Raw genomic sequence first — 8,142 nt, forward strand, 5'->3', positions numbered from 1 at the left:
CTTTCCATGCTTAGTTACCCTAGATTACTACCCTTTACTATGCCTCTAAGAAAAAGAGAGACAGATCAGATGTAATGGAACAGACTCTTTATATTCATAAAAGCAGTATTTCAGGGAAAGAAATGGAAAATTCTGCTTTCCAAAAGGAGTTAAATTTCAAATCTATCATATCTATTATACTGCTAATACAATATTAGATAAATATAAAAACATATCTTTTATTGATATATGCACTATTTTACAGGACAATTTTATAACAAGAGAAAGCTTCTTATTTGAGGATAATTAATTTCACTCACAGATTTTTTAATAGAAAACATCTTTTTTTTTTTTCCATATATGTTATTAATGTAGATTCCATCTTCCACTGTGAACTTACACTAAGTTGAGTAACTATTTAGATAACCCTCAAAGGCAATACTTTCCTGCAGACACATGACTATTGTGGTATGAATCATTAAAACAATTTACTTTACTGAAAAGTAAAAATAAAGCAAAATTCTGAAAGAGGGGAGCTTTTCATTCCCATGCTGTCTCAGAATTTATTTGCCTATTAACAATTTCATAATAACCTAACTGGTCATATTGCATTCATGATTCATCCAATAACTTTTTTGAAAGTTGGAATGCTAATTGCAGAGGTGATTATTTATAATATCTGAGTGCTTTATTCAGAGGACCCATTAAAAGCATAAACATTGAAGACAAAGAAAGGTTACAACTGTTTTAATAAAAAGAAATATATGAAAGCTTTATACAAATATCACTCCCACACATGTCCAGATTTTTAAATAAAGACTTCTAATGAAAATAATGTTTTCCTTAAGAGGATCCAATGTTTTATACTAAGCAAAATAGGCTATTTCACTCCCAATATAGTTTTTCACTTTAATTGACAGCATTATTGTCAAGATTTTCATGGGGTATTCTCAAAATCAGATGTTTTCTTAAAGCCATGGTGTTAAGTGAATAAGCGTGAATTTCAGCTTGTATTTCTTAAAATAAATCTTCCAAAACCACAACTCCTAGTGATTTTTTTTATTATTTTTTATTATTTTTTATTATTTTTTTTGTGTGTGTGGAATATTGTAACAATCTTATTACTGGAAAGTCACTCTGGTCACTATCTGGGATAGAATATTTTGCATTAGTACTGTCACCAATCTGTTTTTAGATGAATATAGCACCTCTGAGAGCCTACAGGACAAGTGGCATCACGCACCATTTGCTATTTATTCCTTTGCACAGATTGAATCATCCAAAAGTATATTTTTTTTGCCACATCCATGATTCATGTGCTAAACGTGCAGAAACAATAGATTTTACTGTCATATATTCATTATTCTTTGAGAGCTTTTACATGGCATTGAAAAATATTCCTCACATCCTCACCCCTCTCACAAACTGTTAGGTCCTCATGACAATTGTTTTCCAATATTTGCCATGCTTCTGATTAGTTTTATTCTTGCTGTTAAAATATGATTTGTATTGAGATATAAGTGCCATGCAGAGGCTATTTCTGTTTTACTTTCACAAAACTTAATTTTGGATAGACAGAGAAGAGAAAGAAAGAAGATATTTAATCTTCCTTTCCTGAAGCATGTCAGCCTTATACATCAATGCATAACAACACTGAACAGGGATGAGACTGAGGTTGAGTGTATTTGCAAGAGACTGATCTTGTGGAGAGCTGAATATTTCACATTACCTGTTAATGTTCTGCATTCACAAGCTCAATTTCAGACTAATACTTGAAATCATCCTTTGATACAAGACCCTAAAGTTTACATTTTCAAAGTGATATTTTAATACAGTTTTAAATTTTACAGGTTTTGTGAACTTTTGGTTTGCCTTCTGATGAAAAAAACAAAAAGTTATGAACAGCACTATGAGAGGTAATTTCAATCCCTCACATAACCCAAACCCAAATATTTCTTACTCCATTGTAATCAACTTTATTAAGGGATATTCATAATGAATTGATATTTTCATAGCATATAAGAACATGCTGGTATAGATTACAACAATTCTTCCTTATTTTAAACTGTTTTATAATTTTTATATCACTTATTCTAAGCCATGTTATTTCTCGTTTCTTTCATTTATTTCCTGATCATTGGGTAGTATTCAGCCTGAGACACAGGATGAGAAATTTACTCCTTTACTTCACAGATCCAAATGTGTGCCACATCAACAGACAGAAGGAAGGGTATTGCAACTGTGAGGGAACAAACTTCTGTGGATGGACTTGGAAGGCAAGGAAGCGGGAACAACTTCTGTGGATGGACTTGGAAGGCAAGGAAACTCCCTGGCTGTGTGTGGCAAGGCAAAGCTGCAGCACATCTAGCTGTTTTACACTGTACCTTTAATGCTTCCTGTACCAAGTACTTGTATGACTGCAGCTACTGCTATATTTTTAAAGTAATCAAGACTACAGCATGTAATAGCAGCATGAATATAGGCATGATTTGAATGAGGATCCACATCTGGATTGTAGATGCCCTCCTGTGGAGTAAGGTAGTCCACACATCTGTGTCTGAATACACCCTGGAGCAAAAACATACCCTTACACAGGGAACGGTGCAACATCTTGACCTCAGAAACATTCATTACAGCCAAAGATGGATTTTTCAGAGAAAATGTTCTTACCAGCTTTAATTTTCAGTTGAAGGGTAGAGTAGGTGATAGCTTGTGTTTGATGGGGTGAAGAGAAAGCCATGGCAAAACTCCCCAATGAGTTCCTCCTGGGAGAACATGAATGAATTACACCTGACAGATGTTAGTCACTTAGTGAATAATTGGAAGAGCCTAAGATAAAGCAGTGATGAGAGCACTGTAAGAAGCCATGGACAATATAATCATGATGGTAACAAAAGAGTGTCTAGCTCCAGAGCAACATGCCAAGAAGATGATCTAAGATCCAAACTGGCTAAAATATCAACAGATCAAAGTGAGGAAGGCTGAGACATAATGTCATCCTTCAAGTTGCAGATTTGGGTCTGAAATTGTGCTTAAAAACAACAGTTTGATGTTCTTCCCACTCAAGTCTGTGGCATGCTGCCAGTTGACCTCAGTGGGAAAAGACTTAAGCCCAAAGCTACTGTGCAAATAGAATGTGCAAAGTGCTGGACTGGAGACTGGAAACAAAGTTCACAGTTTATGTGCCAGAGAATACGGGGGAGGGAGGAAATAGAAAAGGCTAAAGCAAATAATAAAGTACAACACACAGCCTAGAATGAAGAGTCAGTGGAAGAATGTAAGTTAATAAAGGATGGAGAAAAATAGAAAGAAATTACCATCGGTCCTTATAGGAGAAGGGGATTTGGTTATTAATCAGACTAGAAGAAAACAAAAGATATTCTGTATGTTGATGCAGGCAATCGATAGCCCTAAAGAGGACAAGTTAAATGGAATATTAAAAGCAATATGCTCTACTTATTTCTACTAGAGCGGGCATAGTTTAGAATTAATAATATATATTGTTAATATATCAATATATTGGAGTAGGGAACCCTTATGGGTCTGTAGGATTAAATGTAGTAACTACATATATATATATACACACATATAAAATGTGGTGTAAAGCAAATGCTCATTCTAAAACAAAGGATAGAATAAAGCTAGATCTGGAATCAACTGGAATGATAAAAAGAATACATATAAGAAAACAAAAAGTTTTGTCCATCTTGTGAAAAAAAATCTAATGCAAAATGGAACTACAGCACTGACTACTGATTCTGATGTGACCTGCATTTTGAGAAATTAGTAATGTTAGAAATGATTTTAACTCCCTGACTAAATAGCAAATGATTAAATAATTTGAATAGAGGCTTTAAATTAAAGCATCACATTCTTGACAAACTGTTCCTCCCTGTAAGAATGTGTCACAATGAATCTGCCTTAAAACACAGTACCTTAAGGGGAAATAACCCAGAACATTGCCATTGTTATTGCCCATGCTAGGCATTAGCTTCCTGACTTTGATGTGTGTTTGAGCTCTTCAGCCTATTAGCTTCCATTGCACAGAGTTGCCAAACCATTCTTAACATCAACTTTTTATGGAAAAGTAAGACTCTGTGTACTTAAACCCACCAGTGGAGCATGTAATAGGGGTGCCAAAGTTAGTGGTGATCTATGCTCACCCAGTTGGATCATTTTATTATATTGGCCTATGACATCAGAAGATGGTGGTTGTATGGCAGTAGAGACTGAATCTTCCCATCAGTATTCCATTGCATTTTGTTGCTGTGTGACAGATGACAGTAGAGGAGCAGCCTGACAAAATGGTATCTGACATAGAAGTGTGCATTAAACAAAGATATGTCACTGAATTCCTCTATGAGGAAAAAATTACACCCAGTGATTATAGTTTTGTGGAAGTAAATAGAAAGCATGACTTCTGGAGAGACTTAGGCATATATCTGAAATAAAATATACTGATCTGAAAAACAAGTTTTCCTTTGAAACTGTAGATACAAATGCTTCAATGTAAAAACATTTTAATACTTAATGTCAGATCTTTTTGTCATTATCAAAGAAAAGACAAAACAACATTTTAATTTTTAAAAAAATTGAAAATAACTTTTTTTCTGTCTGAACCTACATGTGATCAGCAATAGCATAATCATCATTAAAAGAGTTTGTTCTAAAGGGATAACCCAAAATTCTACAGGGTTCAGTCTCTCACTGCCTGTTTAGTTTCTACGCACTGAGCTCTCTGATTGTAACTCATCAATGTATTTCTGTGGGTGAATGAGAAAGAAAAGAAACAACACAACATCACTGTGTTCTTTGCAATATTGGTAAGCTAATATCAGTTGAAACGAAAACATCTTTTTTCTACAGTTGTTAAAATATTAAATCTGTCTTTATAAATCTGAAGTATATAAACAATTCCATATAAGAATGGCAGATAGTAATGTGAGAGGACTGAGGCTTAACCAATTGCTCCCTGATGTCAAGCTGAGAATCAACAGAAATAATCATTTTGGCATCAGACAGGATAAGTCAAAGGTGAGGATTTAAAGCTGTCACAGAAAGATTCTTCAAATCAGCTAAGCACGTGCTTAATAAAGCATGTTTGTTGTGTTTAGGGATTCAGAGCAAAGCATTATGGGAATGGAAATACAAGGTCTCCATGAATTAACTGGGAGAGGTGTTTTATATGAAAAATCTTTCCCACAAATATATATACTTTTTACATTAACTATCCTGTAGAAAGCTGGTAGGTAGTATTCTGATCTTTCTTATTTCTCCTCAACTAATCAGAATTGCATCAAAAACATATGTCTATATATATTTTATTGAAGTAGAAAATAATCACAAAATCATGGACTCACCAAGACTGGAAAAGTCCTCCAAGATCATCCAGTCCAACCATCCACCTATCACCAATATTTCCCCACTAAACTACATCACTCAGTACAACATCTAAATGTTTCTTGACACCCCCAGGGTCAGTGACTCCACCACCTCTCTGGGCAGTCCGTTCCAGCACCTGATCACTCTCAGAGAAGTATTTCCTAATGTCTAATCTGAGTCTCCTGTGATGCAACTTGAGGCCAATCCCTCTAGTCCTATCACTAGCTACTTGGGTGAAGAGTCTGATCCCCCACCACGCTGCAGCATCCCTTCAGGCAGTTGTAGAGGGGTGATAAGGTCACCTCTGAGCCTTCTGTCCTCCATACTAAATAACCCTAGTTCTCTCAACCACTCCTCATAAGTCTTGTGCTCCAGACCCCTCCACAACTTCCTGCCCATCTCTGTACACACTCCATGGCCTCAATGTCTTTCTCGCAATGAGGGACCCAAAACTGAACACAGTACTTGAGGTGCGGTCTCACCATTGCTGAGCACAGAGGGAAGATCACTTCTCTGCTCCTGCTGACATTGTTATTTCTGACACAAGCCAGGATGCCATTGGCCTTCTTAGCCACCTGGGCACACTGCTGGCTCATGTTCAGCCAAGCATTCACCCATATACCCAGGTCTGTTTCTTCTACAATCTTCCAGCCACTCTGACCCAAGCTTATAATGTTGCCCTGGGGTTGTTGTGGCCAAAGTGCAGGATCTCGCATTTGGTCTTGTTGAACATCATCCCATTGGCTTCAGCCCAGCTATCCAGCCTGTCCTCACTGCTCTGCAGGGACTTCCTACCCCCCAAGCAGATTAATACTTCCTCCCAGCTTGGTGTCATCTGCAGACTTACTGAGGGTGCACACAACAACCTCATACAGGTCCTAAAACATCGAAAACTGCTTGTGCTGGTATACATGCAGTTGCCTGGTATATCAAGTGGCCAGAGCAGAAGTGATACTTTTGTTATTGTACCGATGCAGAAGAGGAAGAGATGACTCCTGTTGCTGAGGATGCTGCAGAGCACCAACAAAACTGAGGACTGCTGTCTACCACCGATGAGAAGATAGATAATTGTGCAGTCCTGCTTCATATCAAGTGGACATTTTAATTCAAAATCTGGATGAAGCCTTGGCTTTGTAGGTCTGTGCTTGGAGTACTAGTTCCTACAGAAGCTCAGTTGCCAATATGATCAAATAGTCATGTATTGTAAGATTGTAAGTCCTTAAAATACCCATGCTCCTTTGATAGCTACAAAAAAAAAAAAAAAAAAAAAAAAAAGCTCAGACTTTCTACATTTACTTAACTAGAAAAATTACTGTCTCACCTTCTCAAGCAGATCCTAATGTAATTTACTGTCAAGGATAGTAGGATCAATGAAAGAGGAAGGAGGCAATCAACTCAGTTCATGCAGTATAATTTACCCTGATTCCATACTTTACACTGACTTTTCAATCAAAGGAAAAGGTCAAAGAGACATGCCTCTGCTTGAGGGTTAGGGATAATGAAACCATAAATATAGCTCACATATTAAGCATCTTATTCTGATACACAGTTGTTCAACTCTGAAATTTTGCTTATTTATGAAGTTATTCATCTCTCCTCTGAGTGTTCAAGAGAGAGGGGATGGATCTGGGGCACATTTTCAAATCTCAGACTGCTTCCACAGGACATGACATAATTTTGAGGTTAGACTGAGAAAGCTTTCTTCATGTTGTTGAGTGCAACATGAGAGTTCCCCTGATATCATCCCCAGCTTTACACCACAAATTATTAATGTGGATGTGAATCTTCTGTGATTAGCTGGATCTTTGAGAAGTTGAGTGTTTTGACACTTCTTAGAGAATGTCTCACATTCATAGTCTCTCCAAACTCTAAACCCATGGGTACGAATATTAAAAAAAATCCCTTTAAATGCAATAGGAGCGACATATAGGCTCAGGATATCTACCTAACTATTTTAACGAATGCTACAAGTTAAGCAGGGAGAAAGTGAGTGCAGAGAGACTGCAATTAGAAAGTTAAATACGGAGAGAGACTGCTACAGGTAGCACTAGCCATGCCATCAACTTTGTATTCATACTTCTCTATTGTAATTTGGAATGCTTTTTTAGCAAATCTCCTGTTTGACTTCTTAGATCTCAATGTCATTCCCACCTGAAGCACTTTATGTACTATTTATATGATATAAGATTTCTGTCTTTTCTTTAACTTTTTCATCTATTTTTGTGTGAGGTTTTGTTTATTTTCCTTACAGCATATTTAACACTTACTGTAGACCAATGGACAAATACAGAGAAGCACTTGAACACCTGCTGCTCCTGTTGACATGAGCTGGAGGTTTTAGGTGCTTTGCAAATAATGTTCCTAATAGTTTCCAAGAGTATCAAATAAAATAGCTGCTTCTCATTCTCTATGACTTAAGCAAGGAAATCTCCTTTTCCTTTTCATGGCTGGCTGGGTTGTGCATATGTAACACCCAAGTTGGAGCTGCTGGAATCCATTGCATGAAACAAGCCATCAGGTTAAGGGAAGGATATAGCAGCAGCAGAACTGCTTTACCGCAAGAGATCACTAATCCATCTTTTCCAGCATCTTGTCTCAATTCTGAATACTTAAGAGGTGTTAAATGCAGTTAGTGCATATTATATTATAATGTAAGGGATATTCCTTCCTCGCTTTGTCTCGTGATCAGTTTATACCCTGAGGCATATAGACTGAATTCACACTGTAATTACTCAATACTTTCATTTTCAATGCCCAGAAAATGCACGTTTCTAAATTTTG

Source organism: Meleagris gallopavo, chromosome 1, assembly GCF_905368555.1.
Source record: "Meleagris gallopavo chromosome 1, MGAL_WU_HG_1.1, whole genome shotgun sequence".
NCBI lineage: Eukaryota > Metazoa > Chordata > Aves > Galliformes > Phasianidae > Meleagris > Meleagris gallopavo.